Source organism: Crocodylus siamensis, chromosome 1, assembly GCF_052110815.1.
Source record: "Crocodylus siamensis isolate JL-2025a chromosome 1, ASM5211081v1, whole genome shotgun sequence".
Lineage (NCBI taxonomy): Eukaryota > Metazoa > Chordata > Crocodylia > Crocodylidae > Crocodylus > Crocodylus siamensis.
The window spans coordinates 311,533,971-311,553,743 of NC_143395.1; the positions used below are offsets into that span (position 1 = coordinate 311,533,971).

General features: G+C 44.8%; 1 long non-coding RNA gene across 1 annotated transcript in view; it reads right to left on the minus strand.

Moving 5' to 3' along the window:
• Positions 1-17,050, minus strand: part of LOC149874766 (uncharacterized) — a 90,193-nt gene extending 73,143 nt beyond the window's left edge. The window contains exon 1 of the long non-coding RNA XR_016438528.1: positions 16,914-17,050. This is a non-coding gene — a long non-coding RNA (uncharacterized LOC149874766). The remainder of the gene's footprint in view (positions 1-16,913) is intronic.
• Positions 17,051-19,773: the final 2,723 nt, after the last annotated feature.

Consider the following 19,773-nt stretch of genomic DNA (forward strand, 5'->3'; position numbering starts at 1 on the left):
TGCCTAATTCTAGGTTCCAGATTCAACTCCAAGACTAGGTAGGCACATACCTGTTAGGTGCCTATCTCCTCAGCTAATTCTACGTCTTAGTACAGTTGCATTGCATAAGTTCAAGTCACTTGATAAACTGTTGTAGTGAATCTACATTATGCATTTGCCACTTTGCTCTACTTTTGAAAGCAGCCATTGTAATCAAGTCCTAAACCTCACAAAAATCCTGTAATAAATGTAAATATTTGACTAATTCAAGAATAGCTAGTGCCCATAGCAAGTAAACTAGTGCCAGAACTGAAAATATATTTTAGGAGCCTGGACTCCTGTGCTAAAGGTATGATGTGAACTGTTGCTTACAAAAGCTTATGCAACTCTGATTTAGTTAGTCCATGCAGTCAGCAAAACATGGCCACAGACCAGATTCAAGACACAAAGCCACTGGATCAGGCCTACAGAACTAGAGGGCTTTGCCTGTGCCCACACCCTGCGAGGGCTGGGTGTGGGCACAGGCAAAGCCCACACAAGGTGCTGTGCCAAGGCTGGGCAGCCAGGAGCTTAACCCACAGTGTTGCTGCTTCTCCCTGTAAGCAAATCCTCTAGCACTGCTGACACGCCACTGGCAATTCTTTAGCTATAAATACATGTAATAGGTCTGAATTACCAGTTGTAACTCTATGTGCTTTTAAAAAGCATTTGTTTGTTTAAAATGATTAACTTTTTATTTCATGCTTGGCAGTGGCTATTATATACTGAAAGAATTAAGGAGAGGTCTCTTGGTGATGCATTGTTTATACCCTCTCTGTATATTTTAACAGTTTAATCTCTGGTTAATGAAGACATTTTTAGGTCAAATTCAACACATTTGTTGTATTTTTTTTTCTCATTTGTCATAAAACTGAAACATCTTAAGGGTTGACCATTATTAAACTTTATGCATATTCAGCATAATCATGTATGTTAAGAAAAACCTTACAAAATAAAACAACCACTTATCATTTCTGTCAACAAGGCTAACAAAGTAGTTCTAGGAAGTTTTCACTACTAGTTTCTGAGACATTTCATGGTGCCAATGAGAATATAGTTTATGCCAATCTTAATCCGCCCAGAAATGCCATGGGGAAAAAAACAGCGAAGATATATAGCCAAGAACTGTTTATGAAATAAACAAAAAGTTTATTCCCACATACTAGGGAAACAGTTGGATTACACATCAGCATCTGGTTGTTGCAAGACAATACTACCAGGAACCAGGAAGTTAATGGAATTGGAACAAGGAAATTACTATGACTCTGCACTCCATAAAAAAAACCTATATCATTAGCCAAAAACAATGGAAGCTTTGCTGATAAATTAACAAAAGAAAAGGTAAAGCTTGCTTTGGTGTCACGGGATAAATCAGCTTTGTCTGCCAGGTTACTACTGTTCCTAAAGCTAAGCCATCCAAAATTAGAAAAACAGTAACCTCGCTATGCATTTCTGCCTGGAATATGAACAGGCAGGTATTGAATGGGAGCTTGCAAGGTGGGCATGATGTAATTTTAAAATAACTGCTCTATCAATTTCCCCCCAGAATGGTATTGATTAGGTAAAGAACAGGCCCTATTTTAAGGGCAGAAAAAAGCCACTTCTTTCAAAAAAGTAGATTTCTGTTTACCTTTAATGGACTCAGCCCCCCGTTTGGATACTGGTTTCTATTCTGTTGTCAGAGGTCAGCCAAATCAGGAAGTTTGAAAGCTTGTGGCCTCACCTGTCTTATGACACAGCCTTCACTTACAGCAGTGGTTTTCAAACCTCCTGAAGTCATGGAACCCCTCCATATCCCATCTGCTGGGAAACCCCTACTCCAATCCTGTGAGCTAAGGTGGAGCCAGGGCACCCAGCCCAGCAGTGGTGATGTGGTGCCTCCTAGACCACTGCTATTGCTCCCAGTCTCCATGCAGAACCCTAGATGACTCTTGCAAAGGCTCTGCAGAACACAGTTTGAAAAGCACTGATTCACCATATGGTACTTGTACAAACCTTCATCAAAGACATTTTGCTTGCTACAAGAAATGGGTTTAGGTCAATAAATATTTCTGGATCAAGGACCATAGTTTTGTTCCATATTTGTACACACCAGCACAGTGTGGCCCTGCACTATTACTGGGGCTTCTACAAGACATCACAGTCCTACTACTGCTACTACTACATGCTCTATTTATGGTTGCAGACTTAAGTTCATGTTGAAGGCAGAAGGACCTGCTAAAGTTTTTTGCTGCTAGTTCCTTGATTTCATCTCTCTTTCTCCAGTACACTCCACAGAGGTTTACAAAAATCCAGCAAAGCCAAGGTCTTTCTCTTTTTAGAAAATAATTTAAGGGTGGCAGAAAAGGCTGAATCCTAGCATTAGAATCTTCACTGACATAAGATAACCGTCTTTTTTCATCCCTTCAATTCTGACTGAAGGTTGTAGAGTATGCATCTCTTTCTGAAGGTTTTAGAAAATGGAATGATACTGTCTCTTTCTTCAGAAAACTGGATCCAGGAGTTTCTCAAGATAGAATCTTGTGATAGAAGATACAGATTCACACACTACAGATTAATGCTGAAAACACCTTTCCCTTTTCTCCAAATATAAGAATTTCGCTAAACTTTGTCTCTGACTTTCCAGCACCACAGCCCATGCTCCATCACCACGACGCAATACCACAGCCCATGCTCCATCACTTTTTTTGCAACTGCTCATCCTGGGCATCAAAAAAAGGAATATATGTAGAGCCAGGAGGAAAGAAGACTGCTAGAAGGTGGGTGTCTGGCTCAGGAGATGGCTGCTGCTGCTCTAGAAAGAGAGAGAACCTTGGTTCTAGCTAGCAACCTTACTGCTATTGAGCAGATAAGTCTACACTGATCTCCGGGGATCCTGGTTTTCTCTGATTTAAAAAAATCTCCAATTTTCGGATTTAAAAAAGTAACCCCAAATCCACATTTTTATGTGATTAAAATGAAATATCACTAATATAAAGATGTATGTGTCATGGTGTTTCATTTTAATCATGGAAAAATATGGAATTTGGGTTACTTTTCTATATCCAAAAAATTGGGATTTTTTTTAATCAGAGAAAACCAGATTCCCTGCTGATCTCTGACCATTTTAGCCAAAAGCTATTAAATGCGGGGGACAATAGCTTAACTCCAAAAGGACTGCTAAAAAGACATATGGATACTGCCTAGTTTGCACCAAGAACATAGAGAAGGAGAGGGGACAGAAATTCAATGTGGGTTAAAAGTACAAGGGGGAACACCTAAGGAACTAACTACTGCTCCATGGTGTCCATGGTGGTGCAGTGTTTAACAGAAGAAACCACTGCTAGAATAGAATATTTAGACCATAGGCCTTATTCCTGCTAAGATTTGCTCATGTCTTGAACTTTACGCACCAAGGGTAATCCAACTTAAAACAAGGAGACTGCTCACAGCTCCATATACAGTATACAGGAAAGAATGTGTACGAGTCTTTGCAGGATTAAGGTCTCAGATTTGAAACTCTCCAGCCTGGGAAAAAAAAGGGTATTATTGTAACAACTCAGGAACTGTACAAGAAGTTAAACAATACCTTACAGATATTGAAGATAAGAAGAGAGAATAGACCCAGCAAACTATATAACTGATGAAACTATAAAGGAATTGAAATCGTGAACTGAAGATTTGAACAAAAAAGGAAAAAAGGAAGAACAGCTGCAATATTGAATTTACTGGAGGAAACAGAGAACAAATATCCAGTTGCTTTATGTAAGAGGTGAGTTTCTCCAATGCTTAAGCTATTTTCTAATAATAGCAAAGCTGAAATTGAATGTATGCAGTAGGCCCCTGGCAGGAAAAGGCTCAGCAATCAAGGTAGTTCCAGAACTCTAAAGCCAAATATGAATATTCAAGTATTATCGTGCACCTAAGGATCTGGATAAAGTAAGTTATTTTATTCCAGTTTATAATGAACACATCAAGTCTAAAAACCATAATCTTCCAGAGATTAAAAAAAACCCTAAAAACCCACTTTCTTAATACGGCTGTGAATGATCTGTTGACCATTCAACCACAGACATTGCTTATTTTTATTTGAAGATAGCTTCATAAATGACAAAAATAAATTCTAATCAGTCTATCTTTCTGTACAAATTAAGCCAAAGAACCTCACATCAAGTAACTGCTGCCCTAAACATATAACTTCTGTTTGACCTATAAATATAGTGTATTTAGAAAGACATTGCTCTCATTTCAAGGGATGGAGAATCCATACCACATCCCTAGTTACGCAGTTATTGTTAAAATTCTTTGCCTTATTCCCATTGAGTTTGTCTAGGTTCAGCTGCCAACATTCGGAGCTAGCTTCAGCTTTTTTCAGATAAATTAAAAAGATTATTTATGATTGTCAGAGCCAAGCGCCCCAGTGTCATGGTGGGGTCAAGTACAGATCAAACAGGTGGGATTAGCGGCGAGGAGTCAGAGCGGGCAGACAAACGTGTGGTTTCAAAACAGAACAGATTTTATTTTACTTACACCCCAAGATGGTAAGGTAGAGTAGGTTGGTTCAAGCTTAGTTACAATCGGTAAACGAGAAACGAAGAAACATGGAACGATAAACGAGGCTGATCGGTAACGGTGACGAGAGATGAATGTGAAAGAATAGCCGGAACGGTGAACGAAGTGATCAAAGACATGAAACGAGTGGCCGAAACATGGAACGAGATAACCAGATCGTGGAACGAGTAATCGGATCGAAGACGTGAAGCGAATAACCGGAACATGAAATGAGCAATCCGGTCGAAGAACGAATGGGCAATCAATCAAGTAACCGAATAACTAAGATGACGAAGAACGTTTGCTAAGACGGGATACGCCGGTGACAGGGAGACCAATGGCTCTTACAAACCAGGAGTCTAGGCCTGAGGCAGTCTTCACTGGAGCGATCTCTGCTCAGATCTGTCTAGTCTCCTCTGGTCGCTGGTCTCCGCTGGGGGTGGAGACTCGCTGGCCAATCATAAGGCTTCCCCCATGGAAGTTTCTAGCTTAATTATGTCATGCCTGAGGCAAGACTGGGCATGTGCATTGTGTCAGTTCAAATTACCTCATTGAAACATTCTGATTGACAAGCGTGGGGCGTGTGCAGGGCATGCTTACTAGCCCTCTGGGGATTTTCCACTTGCTTGTCTGCGTGTGTCTGTGCTTAACCCTGTGTCAGCCAGCACCTTTCTTAAATTTGGTTCTGACAATGATCATAAATCTCTTCCCCATGTTTTTACTAGCAGACCACATCTTACTTAACCTTTTCTTGGATAAACTAAATAAATTATCTCAAACTAAGGCATGTTTACCAGACCTTGAATCCTTCCCATTGCTCCTAAACCTTTTCCAATTTCTTAACATCCTTTTGAAGTGTGGACTCTAGAACTGGGCATACCATTCCAATAATGATTTCACTAATACAAACTTCTCTGTGCTTACCTTGCACCTAAGGATTACTTTGCCCTCATAGCTACAGCACTATATCAGAAATGCATGTCCAACAATTATTTCCCATGGTTCCCGAGTCCTTCTCTATGTCCTCCATCTTGTAAGTGTGACCTACATTTTTGTCCAAAAAAAATCTTGAATTTGGATGCATTAAAATACATGATTGGATATGATAATGTGTCATCTTCTGAGGAGCAAGAAAGGACAAACTATAAAAGCACATAACAGAAGTATGCTTACCATCTGGAATCAAGGAAAACTCAGAAAGCAGAAGTTAATTTCAAAGTGGCTATTTTAAGAGAGCAGCTGTTTTCCCTAGTCTGCTTTTTAAACTTAGTTAAGATAGACAGACATGATTAGGGAAAGAAGTTCTTACAGAAGAGCAATACCACACTGGAAAGAGTTAGGAGAAACAGCACAACAGCTGGAAAGTGCTGCTAACCCATGAAGTCTTAAACCAGACTGTCTTTGTGGTTATTCCTTTATAAGGTCTGGGCTGTATTCTTCCTGTTAAATCAAAACATAGAAAATTGCTGCTTCTTTTTTTTAAGGAAGAAGAACAACCAACCATTTCATTATTTCAATTAAGTTTTTTTATGAGCTAAATCTAGTTCAGTCACAGAAATCCTATTAGCATTTAGAGGAATTAGGTTCCAAACAGCGATCTCAACTGCATGTGCTCTTCAAGCCACAAAAATCAGTAGGCATTTAAATTCAGACATCATCATCGCTTAGGACTGCTAAGATCTCTACACACCTGAAGTTAAGCTCCTATACATGTTCATAAACTGTCTTATTTGACCAGGTATGTGCCTAGATTCTGCAGTTATCCAGATAGGCGACTCCCTAGCACCAAAATCCCCAAAGAAACTTAGTCTGCTAGACATGCCGAGAGCACCCCTAACTCATAGCAATAGCATTGAGTTGAGCTCTAAAACACCAGAAACTGTCCTTATCTTTTTGGTAATAACCCAACAGTGAGAGCAGTTGCCTGGGAAGTGGGAAATCTGGTCTTCCTCAGTTGGGGGACATTCAAACTTCAACTTCCCACTATCCAGGAGCCCATGCCCTAACCACAAAACTTATAGGAGAGACAGAGATGGGGGCATCCCCTAACTTTCTTGTTGCAGCTGAATCAACGGGGAGCCAAAAATGTAAGTGTTAAAGGGCTTGACACCAACTGGAAAGAATGTGACTATCTTAGTGGTTAGGGCACTCAACTGGGACTCTGCAATGGAAATTAATAAACAGTCCTAGGAACAGAACCCAGGATTTTCCACACCCAAGAGGTTGCCTCACCACTCTGTCACAGAAGCACACTCCCTCTTGCTTGTTCTCTCTTTTTCAGAGACACACATTGGATACCACTGGATACACAAGGTGTAGGCAACGTTTTTTGGCCAGAGCGCCAAAAAAACCACAATGTCTACCTTGTAAAGTGTCGGAGTGCTGACAGGCCACAAAAACAAAACTGGAGCAGGCGGGGTACATGGCAGGATGCACTGCATATTTAATACAGTTAATAATCATTAATGTTGCTGGTTTGGGGTTTGTTTGTTTTTTAACAGTAAATACCAGGCTTTCTAAAAATTCAAAACCTGATGATAATAAATGAAACTTCATGTACTGCCTTTGTGCTTGTGAATTTTTTTTTCTTGTTCAGTATGTTGTGATGAGGGGGGAGAGCAGGAGGAGCAGGGGGCAGCAGGCACCATGGGAGTCACCGCGAGCAGGCTGGCTTGGCAAGGCCCTTGGGAAGGCTGCAGCTGGAGGAGAGCTGGGGTCAGGCAGGGAACGGGGGCTGCCCCAGGGCTCCACAGACTCGAGCCACAGTGTGGGGCCCAGTAGCACTGGAGGTGGGATCCAGACAACCTGCACAGCTCTGCGGGGATGGGGCGCAGCCACCCTGCCTACGAAGGGACACTGCCTCGCTGAGGCAGGACACCAGGCCCAGGGCGCTCCCTGCTTGGTCTCTGTGCATGCCAGGTACAGTTCAAGTGGGAGCTGCAGTCACAGACTGTTTCCCAGGCTCTGGGAACAGCCAGCACAACCAGTGCTCAGAGCCGAGCCACCCAGAAGCCTGCAGTGAACCAGCTCTGTGAAGTGCCTGCCTGTTCATGGTGCCTTGAGGGGAGCTGCAGGTGGGCAAGGCCAGGGCCCGGGCAAGCTGGGGCAGCCACGGTGGCTGTTCCCAGGCTCCAGGGGGCTCCTGCACTGGGGATGGCTCTGCCCTGCTTGCACTGTGCCCAGCATGCAGGAAGGCCAGTCCCAGAGAGGGAAGCCCCCTGAGCCCGGTGTCCTGCCCCAGCCAGGCAGCATTCCCATATGCGCAGGGTGGCTGCAGCCATCCCTGAGGAGCTGCGTGGGCCAAGCCATGCCCCACCATGGGAGTTGCTGGGCACCCCCACCTGCCTGCCCACCACAGCTCAAGCCCGCAGAGCCCCAGAGCCACCCCCACTTCCTGCCCAGCCCCCATCTTCCTAAGGGCCCAGTTGGGATGGCTTGCCTGCAGCACCTCCCCCCATACCACCCAGACCCTGTCCTGACCACCCAGCTCCTGCACTCAGCACCTCAGTGCTGCCCTAGGTGGGACAGGCTGTCTGCCTACATGGGCCCAGGGCTCTGCCACCCGCTGGAAGCCTCCAGGGCAGCGACCCTAATCAGCGCCTGCCCCAGCCCCAGCCCTGTCCATCCAATGCTCCCTCCAGGGGCCAGCCAGGCTGGAGGGCACAGCCTGGGAGCAAGGGGGAGGGGCAGTAAAACAGAGACAGTGTCCCTACCTGTTTTCCACTGGTTCCACCCTGGTGCCTGCTGCAGCGCTGGGACTTGTGGCTGCACGGGAAGCCCAGAGCAGCAAATTAAAAATTTTTTTAAAAAATTAAACAATTATTTTGCATGTCTCCCAGGGTGCCAGGAAAAATGTCTCCATGAGCCACTAATGGCATGCATGCCAGTGTTTGCTGACCCCTGGCATACACAATGGTATGGTTTCCACCACAGTGTTAGAAAGCACTCTTGAGAGATTCATGTGGGTTTGAATCTTCTCAGGCCCAGGAGACACCCAGCTCTATCTCTTCTTAGGCAAGTGCCCTAATAGCCAAGCTATGACACAACAGACAAACATCACCACTATTAGCAGACAGGCATCTATGATCAGATACTGGAATATGCTTTTTTGATGCTTAGTGAATGGAAGCACCTAATATATAGCCTGACTCAGGCACCCAAGATCCAGAGAGGGAGGGAGATTCAGACATACTTCTAGGCTTAGCATGTCCTTCAGACTTTCTGGGTCATTCTTTGGAGGTAGAGAGATCCTATTCACAGTCAAATTAGATCTTCATACTGTTAGAAATGGAGTGTTGTTAGAAATGCACAGTTTGCATCTCGTACCTGATAAGAAAAAAACACTGCCAAGGACTTTTTTTCCTTGGCCAGCCTTGCCACAGTTCTTCTTATACTAAATCACACTCTCCCCTAGCCTCCCCCTAGCTTTTCTCATGCAGATTACAGAAGCTGGAATTCAACTGACTGTGTCCTTGAAGGGGGGGGGATTTAAACTTTTGGTGACCTAAAGAACTTTCTGAGCATGCGCAATTAGCTGATGCATATTTACTTCTCCGCCCTGCATACTTAAGTAGTTAATTATAATGTACATGCGATGTAGTGATGTAATCACACATATGTTTGTATGAAATGGAAATGAGCTGTAGGAGTTCCTGTTTCTGCACACGTGCCCAGGAGGGAAAGGATAAATACAGGCTGCAAAAATTCCTCAGGGGTTCGGAGTAATCTGAGTCTTTGACTCTGCTCTGACCCTATTTGCAAATACACCTTTTGTGCTGCTAATAAGTGTGTGTCTGTGATTTTGGTGGCCTCCAAAGAAACGAACCGCTTTTTGCATCAAATTTGGCGCCCAACGTGGGGCATCTTTGGACTACCCCGGAATTCAGCAACAAAACCGTCTCTGCTACCACAGGGAGTGCGCACCGAGCCGCCTTTTTGGGCTCGCCCAGGGGTTTGAGACGTGAGTCGGGATATTCGGGAAGTTAAAGGCTCCTGTGCAAATTTTTGGTTTCTGAGGATGCCAGACACACACTCCGGCATTCTGATTGAGATCTCTGGGGTATCTGAGTGAGTATACGAATTCCCTTGCCCAATTTGGTCTGGGTCCAGGAACAAAGACGTGTATCATTACCGGGAAAAATTTTGGCCGGGTTTTCGTTATAAATCGCCTGTTGTAAGGACCTGTTGGTATTTGGTGTGCGTTGAGCGCACTCTTGTGGGCATATGGGTATGGGTCGCTCCCATGTAGAGAGCCCAGATACGCCTTTAGGATGTATATTATGGAACTTTAGTAAATTTGGAAAGCAGGCAGATTATGGAGTGAAGATGAAAAAGGGTGATTTAATTAAGTTTTGTCAACTCGAGTGGCCAACATTTGGGGTCCACTGGACCCCAAAAGGATCCTTTGTAGTAAAAGAAGTGATAGCTATCCATGAAATAGTTATGCAGAACAGATATTGGAATCAATTTCCTTATATCGATTGTTGGTTGTGGGTGGTTCAAAATCAGCCACCTTGGATTAAGAAATGCTTAGTAAAGTCTCATGTGATGGTTGTTAAAGGAAAGACTCGAGGAGGACCGCCTGTACTCCCTGAGTCTAATGAGGGGGGGGGAATTCTGAATTGACTGAGTATCGGACCCGCTCTCCGGTCACCCTGTCAGGTAGCGAGGATGAATCAGACACCTCCTCGGGATCCAGTCCCTCTGCACCACCGCTCCCTCCCTCAGGGAAACCACCACCGGCATATCAAAACACACCTAATGATTCAGAGCGTGAGCCTCAGCCAAGTGCCCCATCTGAATCAGGGAATAAGGGCTATTATTTGCGCAAGACTGTAGAATCACAGCTGGTGCTGAATTGCCCAATGCGAGAGGTTATCGGAGAGGGGGGCAATGCAACTTTTGTCTACACCCCATTTAGTACTTCAGATTTATTTAACTGGAAGAATCAGAGCCCCTCTTTTCGTGAAGACCCTGAAAAGATGAGGGACCTGTTTCGATCTATTGGGCAAACCCATCGACCCACTTGGGCTGATGTCCAGATGATGCTCCAAACCCTCCTGACCCCGGAGGAAAGGAGATTAGTGTTGGGGACGGCAGAGCGCATTGCAGCAGCCAGGGTAGAAGTGGAGGGAGCTGCTGGTCGTACCTTGCGTGATACCTGCCCTGTTGAGGAACCGAGATGGGATAATCATACTGCAGAAGGAAGAGAGCTGAGTGCACGGTATCTGGGGATTATAGTGGAAGCAATGGGGAAGGCAGTGCCTCGGGCTACTAATCTGTCTAAACTGTATGAAGTGAGACAGGGAAGAGAAGAGGATCCCTCAGCTTTCCTCGGGAGGCTGTATGAGGCGTTCCGCAGGTTTTCAGACCTAGATCCAGAAGCCCCAGATAATCAACGCATGGTAAATCTTATGTTTATTGGTCAATCCGCTGCTGATATTCATAAGAAGTTAACAGAAAACTGAGGGAGGTGCTGCGAAACCGATTTCAGAGCTGGTGGAAATTGCATACAAGGTATATGGGAATCGTGAGCATATGCAGGAGCGCAAGGAGGATAAAAAGGCTCAGCGACAGATGGCAGCACTAGCAGCTGCTATAACTGGAGGTAACCCTGGAAAGGCTGGGATGCAGAAAGGGAAAGGAGAAAGAGTGGGAGCAGACGTTTGTGCTTATTGCAAAGAGAAAGGACACTGGAAGAGGGAATGCCCAAAGTTGAAGAAGAAGAGAGAGGGTGAAACAAAAAGTCACCTCATGCGGGCAGAGGAAAAGGGTGAGGACACAGAATGAAGGGGACGGGGATCTAAGACCACTACCCTCGGGTTGGAGCCTGAGAAGATCCCACGGTAACCATTAGGGTTGGTGGCAAAAACTTTGAAGCCTTGGTGGATACTGGGGCTACATTTTCAATGATTCCAGAAAACCCCCCCTGTGCAGGAACTAGTGAACAAAATGTACTTGTGGAAGGGATTGAGGGAACGCAATCCCGACTCCCTGTTTGTAAACCACTCCTCACCACAGTGGGGGACCATTTCCTTGAGCACTCCTTTGTATATTCTCCAAGTTGCCCGGTTGCACTACTTGGGCGGGACCTACTTACAAAATTGCAAGCTGAGATATTTTCAAGAGACGACCAGATGGTGGTCCAGCTACCTGTCAAGCAGAGCTCGAACTATCAGATGGCTCTCCTGGAGGACCGGCGCCCTGTAGTAAGTACTGAAGATCACATGACTGGAGTAGACCCTTCGGTATGGGCTGATGGAACCCCTGCATGAGCTAAGTCGGTCTCCCCGGTAAGGATCATACTCAAGGATGGGGAGGGGCCCGTTCGGGTAAAGCAGTATCCACTCAGCCGAGCGGCCAGAGCTGGACTCAAGCCGTTAATACAGAAATACAAGAAGTGCAGATGGCTAGTGGAAGGGTCCTCACCATATAATACCCCCTTTCTTGGAGTGCCGAAGGCAGATGGGGTCTCATACAGACTGGTCCAAGACCTGCGAGCAGTAAATAAGAAGGTCCTTTCAGACCACCCTGTAGTCCCGAACCCACACACAATTTTGACACAAGTACCGGGGGAAGCTGAAATATTTTCAGTGCTAGATTTGAAAGATGCTTTCTTCTCCATTCCCCTTCACCGAGAGAGTCAAAAATTGTTTGCCTTTCAATGGGAGGATCCAGATACTTTCCATAAAGCCCAACTCATGTGGACACTTCTTCCACAAGGATTCATAGCAGCCCCCCATATTTTCGGACTTGCCCTTCAGAAGGACTTGGAGGAGTGGAAGGGATCACACCACACAGTGACTCTCCTCCAGTATGTGGATGACCTGCTAGTTGCAAGCCCAAACTTGCAACTCTGCGAGGAAGCCACCAGGTCACTGCTAAACACCCTAGGGGAAAAAGGATATAAAGTCTCTAGAGAGAAAGCCCAAATAAGTCAGCCTCAAGTTACATTTTTGGGATATAAGCTCTCAAAAGGAGTCAGAGCCCTGAGTGCAGATCGCATACAGGCAATCCAAGGTCTAACCTCACCTAAGTCACCCAAGGAGTTGCGGGCGTTCCTATGGCTAACTGGGTTCTGTCGACTATGGATACCAGATTATGGTGGGAAGGCTAGACCACTGTATGACTCACTGACTAAGGAGAGTCTCACTAAATGGAAATGGAATAAAGAAATGCAGCATGCCTTTGATCTGCTTAAGGCAGCATTAATCCAGCCCCCTGCCCTGGCAATCCCAAATAGTAAAAAGCCATATCGACTGTATGTTCATGAGAATCGAGGGGTCGCATCAGGGGTGCTGACACAGCCATCAGGCCCAACCTGGAGACCCGTGGGATATTACTCAAAGGTTCTAGATCCAGTTGCACTCGGGTGGCCAGCCTGTCTTCGGGCTGTGGCAGCCACAGCAGTGGTTGTTGAAGAAGCCCAGAAGATAGTCATGGGTGCGGATATGGAAATACACACCCCACATGGAGTTCCCCAGATTCTAGGGACTGAGGGAGGAAAGTTTCTCAACCCCTCCAGACAATCACGGTATGAAATATTTTTGCTCTCTAATCCAGGACTTACTTTCAAACACACTACAGCCTTGAACCCTGCAACCTTGCTGCCGGAGCCAGGGAAACCGACGCATGACTGCCTTGAGGTCCTGAATCAAACCACACAGGTGCGGCCTGATCTTGCTGAGGACCCAATTGAAGACCCAGATGCTGAATACTTTGTAGACGGCTCCAGCTCTGTCATCGATGGAAAAAGACGAACAGAATGTGCAGTGGTAACCTTGGATAAGGTAGTATGGAGGGAGTCATTGCCGAGCTCATGGTCGGCACAGGCAGCGGAACTCACTACGCTCACCCGAGCATTACAGCTGGGGACAGGCCGGCGGGTTAACGTATACACTGATTCTCGCTATGCTTTTTCTACAGTCCATGCGCACGGACTATTGTGGAAAGAAAGGGGTTTCATTACGGCTTCTGGGAATAAAATTGCTAACGGCCCCCAGATTATCAAGCTACTAGAGGCACTCCACCAGCCTAAAGAGGTAGCAGTCATTCATGTGCGGGCCCATGGGAAGGCTGCTGAGGAAAAGCATAAGCTTGGAAATGCAAAGGCTGATGCGGCAGCAAAGGAAGCCGCATTTATTGGTGGAGAAGCGGAGGAAGTATCCAGGCAGGCCTTGTCCCATGCCATATGGCCATACGTCCAGGATTTAGTCCCGCAGTATTCCCCTGAAGAAGATAAATTTGCACAGAAAGCTTGTGCAAAAAAGAACTCCCAGGGGTGGTGGATAGTACCGGGAGGAAAGGTCATGATACCCAGGCCATTGCTTCGGGAGGTGCTGCAACAGCTCTGTGCAAGAACCCATATGGGAGGCTTGGCTATGGGTGATCTAGTGATCCGCCAAGCAGTAGCCCCAGGGCTATATGTAGAAGCTCAGCGTATTGCTACCAAGTGCATCACATGCCAGAAAGTAAACCCTCGAAGGAAACCCCCTGTGGCAATGGGAGGTAGACCCTGGGCAGCGTACCCTGGACAAGCATGGCAGATTGATTTTGCCGAGCTCCCATGGTCCAGACATCATGGGTTTTTACTTGTCATGGCAGACCAGCTCTCTGGTTGGGTCGAGGCATGGCCCACCAGGACTGCCACTGCGGCTACAGTAGTGAAGTATTTGTTGCAGGAGATCATTCCCCGGTATTCTCTGCCTGAATCCATCGAGTCGGATCAAGGACAACACTTTGTGGGAAAGGTAGTTCAAGAAGTCACACAAGCTCTCAAGATCACTTGGAAACTACACACAGCATGGAGACCACAGAGTTCAGGACAAGTGGAACGCATGAATAGGACCTTAAAGACTCTACTCACCAAAATCTGTATTGAAACACGCCTTAAGTGGCCTCAAGCATTGCCGCTAGCTCTTACTAGCATTCGAAACAGTCCCCGACAGGGCCTTAAATTAACCTCATATGAAATTATGTTTAGCAAACCCCCTCGAGTCTTACCCCCTGGGATGCAAGAAAATGTAACTTTTGAATTAGGTAATAGCGAGCTTCATATGTACGTTATTGCTTTGCAGTCTGTCTTGTCTTCTCTTCACAGGTATGCAGCCTCCTTTCAGCGTCTCCCTTTAGACGTACCGGTACATGACTTCTGCCCGGGAGACTGGGTCTTGGTGCAGCGGTGGAAAAAGGAACTTTTGACTGAGAGGTGGAGTGGCCCTTTCCAGGTACTTCTAACAACCCACACCGCTGTAAAGATTGCTGGCCATGACCGTTGGATACACCATACCCGTGTGAAACGACATCCACAAGCGTCAGAGGACACCAACTCCCAAGACGAACTCACTCCGGAAGCTGAGTCGTCTTCGGAACAAGAAGCCAGCAAGTGGAGCTGTGAACCTACTGGTGATCTCCAAGTGTGCCTGAGATGGCTTAATCAAAGTTCAGAAAATTAGACAAGAGAGTAAAAAAGGGAAAAGTTTAGGCTGTATTTGATCTCAAGAAAGGGAGAATATGGTGGGAATCTTAATATGCCTTGCTGTTATCTATGTAGTAAGAGAAGCAGGACTGAGCAGCCCTAGCCGCCAGCCTATATCCCCGCTTCCCCCAATTGCTCCCCCAGGGACAAATTTGTATGTTGACAAGATGGAAAGAATTGCAGGTACCTTCAATCTTACCAACTGCTGGGCCTGTGGGGGACTCCGAGAGGCCGGAGAACAGTGGCCTTGGAGGGCTTTTCCTTTGGCCCCAAAATGGTTGGTAAGTGATAAGGCGGATGTTAAGAGTACTGGTCAAGAATGGAATGAGAACTGCAGCTGGGATCTTTCCCAAGTGGCATTAGGAGAGTACTGTATTAGTAATAATGGTACAGGGAGGAGTTTGGGACATAGCCAGTGTACATGGACATTGAAATGGGTCCGAATATGCACTACCTGTTATGCCCTTAATTGCAGCAAGTATGCAGGTCAATGGAATTCTACTGCTGTTAAGCTCCCAAACTCCACGTGGATGAAATGTAACCCATCCACTCCACAATCATCCCCACATGATGAAGACACCTGCTTCAAAAAGATTGATAACCACCACAGTTGAAGGGATGCAAGTTGCAGCAGTCCCCCTCAAAGCGCAGACTGCAGCAAAAGTCATGGTACTCAGAAAAATTCCTCGTAATTATCTTGATCTGCCTAAATGAAAATGGGGAGCAGAAAGCATCTTGAGGGGGGAATATTGTTAGAAATGGAGTATGGTTAGAAATGCACAGCTTGCATCTCGTACCTGATAAGAAAAAAACACTGCCAAGGACTTTTTTTCCTTGGCCAGCCTTGCCACAGTTCTTCTTATACTAAATCACACTCTCCCCCAGCCTCCCCCTAGCTTTTCTCATGCAGATTACAGAAGCTGGAATTCAACTGACTGTGTCCTTGAAAGGGGGGGGGATTTAAACTTTTGGTGACCTAAAGAACTTTCTGAGCATGCGCAATTAGCTGATGCATATTTACTTCTCCGCCCTGCATACTTAAGTAGTTAATTATAATGTACAAGCGATGGATGTAGTGATGTAACCACACATATGTTTGTATGAAATGGAAATGAGCTGTAAGAGTTCCTGTTTCTGCACACGTGCCCAGGAGGGAAAGGATAAATACAGGCTGCAAAAATTCCTCAGGGGTTCGGAGTAATCTGAGTCTTTGACTCTGCTCTGACCCTATTTGCAAATACACCTTTTGTGCTGCTAATAAGTGTGTGTCTGTGATTTTGGTGGCCTCCAAAGAAACGAACCACTTTTTGCATCAATACTGAGACAAGGCATTAAATTATAGGCACATAATTTAACTGCACTGGATCTGTCCCTATGTGACTAAATCAAAGTAATTAGATCCATCAGTTAATATTTTAAAGAACAAAATATTTGTTTTTTCGTTTTTACTGGTAGAGAGAAGAAAGATGTCCCTATTCCCCTAGAGAAAATGGATGAGACAACAAAACTTTTAAATGATGGTGAGGAAACCCAGTACCTAAGGCAGACTCAGACAAGTTAAAAACCAATTAAAGTAAACTTTCCTTTATGCTATTATCATGCACCATATACATTTATCCAGGTGATGTCAAATTAATCTGCAATAAGAGAAGAACACTTCAGATTACCCTTGTACATAACAGTCTTCCACACTGATAAAGTCTTCACTGAAATGTCAGTTGGAAAGCCAGTTGTTGCCATATTAGTTCATTTGGATCAAGCAGGATTTATAAAGGACAAAGCTTGTTGATCAACATCCTGATATTGCCCTATGCAGTATGTGCAGCCAAGCCAATTAAAGAGCTTGAAGATATTCAGATTACAAGTGCCAAAATGATGTTTAACTCACCAATCTTTTCTGTTGAGATGTAGGAGAAATGTGACTTCAGAGAGAAATTAAGTTGCCATTTATGCTATATAAGAACCTCATCATCACACACCTTTGGAATAATTAATCTGAAATTAAAGCAAATAATTCTTTTTTCCATCATGTTATTAAACATAATTATTGAACCTTCATATTTATTAAACAGAGACACTTCTGCCTTAAAAGGTACAAAGATATGAAAACGGGAAAAAAAAATCTTTCGCTGCTGATGTGAGAACTCTTTGTTAAGGATTATGAAAGGACTGGCCATGTTTACGACGGCTTACAGATCAATTTGGGATACTGGTGGTATAAGGTGAATTACACCAAACATGAAGTAATAAAAATAAGACCACAACCTGCAGTGGAATTTGTTCAGTGTCCTTTGACAATAATAGAGAGAGAAATTAAATATTAAGGGATTTGGGTTCATCATTCTGTAGTATGAATCTTGAACCTCTGATGCACACAATACATAGAGATCTGAAGGGCACAAACAACCGTTTACCATCATGGGCAAAATAAATTTGGTAAAAAAAAAATCCAAAATCCTTATTACCTAGAAGCTATACAGTCTATCTACGTGCATATGCAATCTATTCTATACAGTGAGTATACACATTCATATACTTTGTATCTTACGTGCATCTGCATACACATATTCACTAGAGAGACTATATATACATACAAAGATATAGGTAGATAAACATATGTACGAGAACTGTAAGTAGTGCTTGGTAGAATGGATATCTATCAAACACATTTCAAAGCTGAAGCTCCAGTGTCAGTCCAGGGGAAATGGAAAAGGAAAAGAAAAGGAAACATACTAAATTTTCTCATATGCAACATGCACATTTTTTCAGAAATCAGCTGCTGAAAATTGGGTTGCTTGTTGTAAGCAAGGAAAGACAACAGCAGTTTCTGCAGTTTAAGCCTCAGGGGAGGTGAGGGGGATGGAAGCAAAAGTAATAATGCATGTGTTCTATGGGGAGCAGCACAATCAGCTTGTTGGGGTCCCTAGTTCCTGCTACTCATTACTTATTGCTCCCTCCCATATTTTCAAGGAAAGACCTATATTTCTTCATTCTGCTTTTCAAAAAATAAGGTGTACCTCTTATTCAGAAGGTTGTACGCAAGAAAATATGGTAGTTGTTTCATTGCTCAATGATCTGCATAGAGTCTGGCTTAAATCGCAGGCCCAGCTTGCTAATATCATGGCCCAATTGTGGTGGGGGCTGCCATATTCATGCCCAGATCATGTTGCCCCTCTCCTCCACCTGGCCCCCTCCCCCCATCCTGTGATTGGCTGAAGGGGGGAGGTTTAATTACAGGAACAGGGGTCTTGCTCCTTAGGCCTCTAATTGCTGCTACACCCTCCCCCCAACTAGAAGAGGCAGAAACAACAGTAGCTGCTGCCTGCCCTACATTGTTTCTGGTAGAGAGGACATTCCTTTTTCAAAAATGCTGCTCTGCTCTGCTCTGCCAGGCTCCTGGCCAATCAGCAGTGAGTCTGATGCTGAGCTCAGCAGCGGCCAGTCAGCATGGAGGGTTCCTGTAGGGAGCTGCTTTATGCAGTGTTGGGCTGAGATAGTCTTGTCTTGCCTTGATTTCTTCTTATTGAATGCAAAGTGATGATTAGAACAGGGAAGCAGGTAGACAATGATGTAGCTGCTTGAATAATTGCATCAAAAGCCTCCTGCGTCCCTGGCTGGCTGCTCTTATATCTATGTGTGCGTGTGCTGGCTTCCCACACTCAGTCTCTCTACATGGTCAGGGTGCTGCTTCTGCTGCTGGTATCCATTGCCAGGCAAAAGGCTTTTTTCCTGGGCTTGAAAGCTGCTGGCTGCCTTAGACAGAAAGCCCTGGTGCTGGGTAGTGGTGGTGTTTGCTCCTCTGCACATGTGCTCTCTTCCCCTGCCCCCAACCCCCAGGGTCCCAGTTTTCCCTCCCAGAGAGGCAAATAGTCCCTCCCATACATGATGCCAGGGTCATCTGCCAAAGCAGACCCCAGGTGCCCCCAACCCCCATGTCCCATTCTGTGGGCTTCTTAAGTGATTACTCAATATAATGATATGACTGCTTGCTGGGGAACTCCCCAGCAAGTGGCAATATCATGGCAGTTTGTTGCAAATCACATTTTTCATGAAAACCACTTAAATGTTGTGATTTTCACAAAAAATGCAAAACTGCAATATAAACCAGGCTCTAGTTATACCTAATTGTCTTTCAAATCCCATGTGAAAATTTAGTGCTTGTGAAATATCTTGTCAGCTCCTAATTAGCTCAGAGAATGATGAAAGATAAGTTTTGCTATATTTAGGATTTTAACAAACTCTGGGTACTGGTCAGCAGAATCCCCTGGGAGGCAAGTGTGAGGGGAAAAGGTGTCCGAGAGAACTGCCTGTACTTTGAGCAGACTGTATTAAGGGCACAGGAGCAATGGGACATGCAACAGGATAGCAGCCTGGCTAGACAGAAATCTCTCCAATGAGTTAAAACTCAAAAGTGAATCCTACAACGAAGGGGAAACTTTATCATATTCTAGGAAAAAGTGTCTTACGGGCATGCAGGGTGAAAATCTGAAACACCAAAACATGATTTTGAGATGCAACTGGCAATGATGTAAAAGGCAATAAAAAGTATAGCAAAAGTAGGAGGAAGACCACAAAAAAGTGTAGGTCTTTTAAAGAACACAGAAGGCATTCTAGTTATGGATGATGCAGGGAAGGCTGAAGCATTTAATGTCTTTTTTACTTCATTCTTCACAAATAAGATCAGCTACTAGATGAGTGCAGTTAACTGCAAAGATAGGGAAGGTGATAAACAGCTTAGGGTAGTGAAA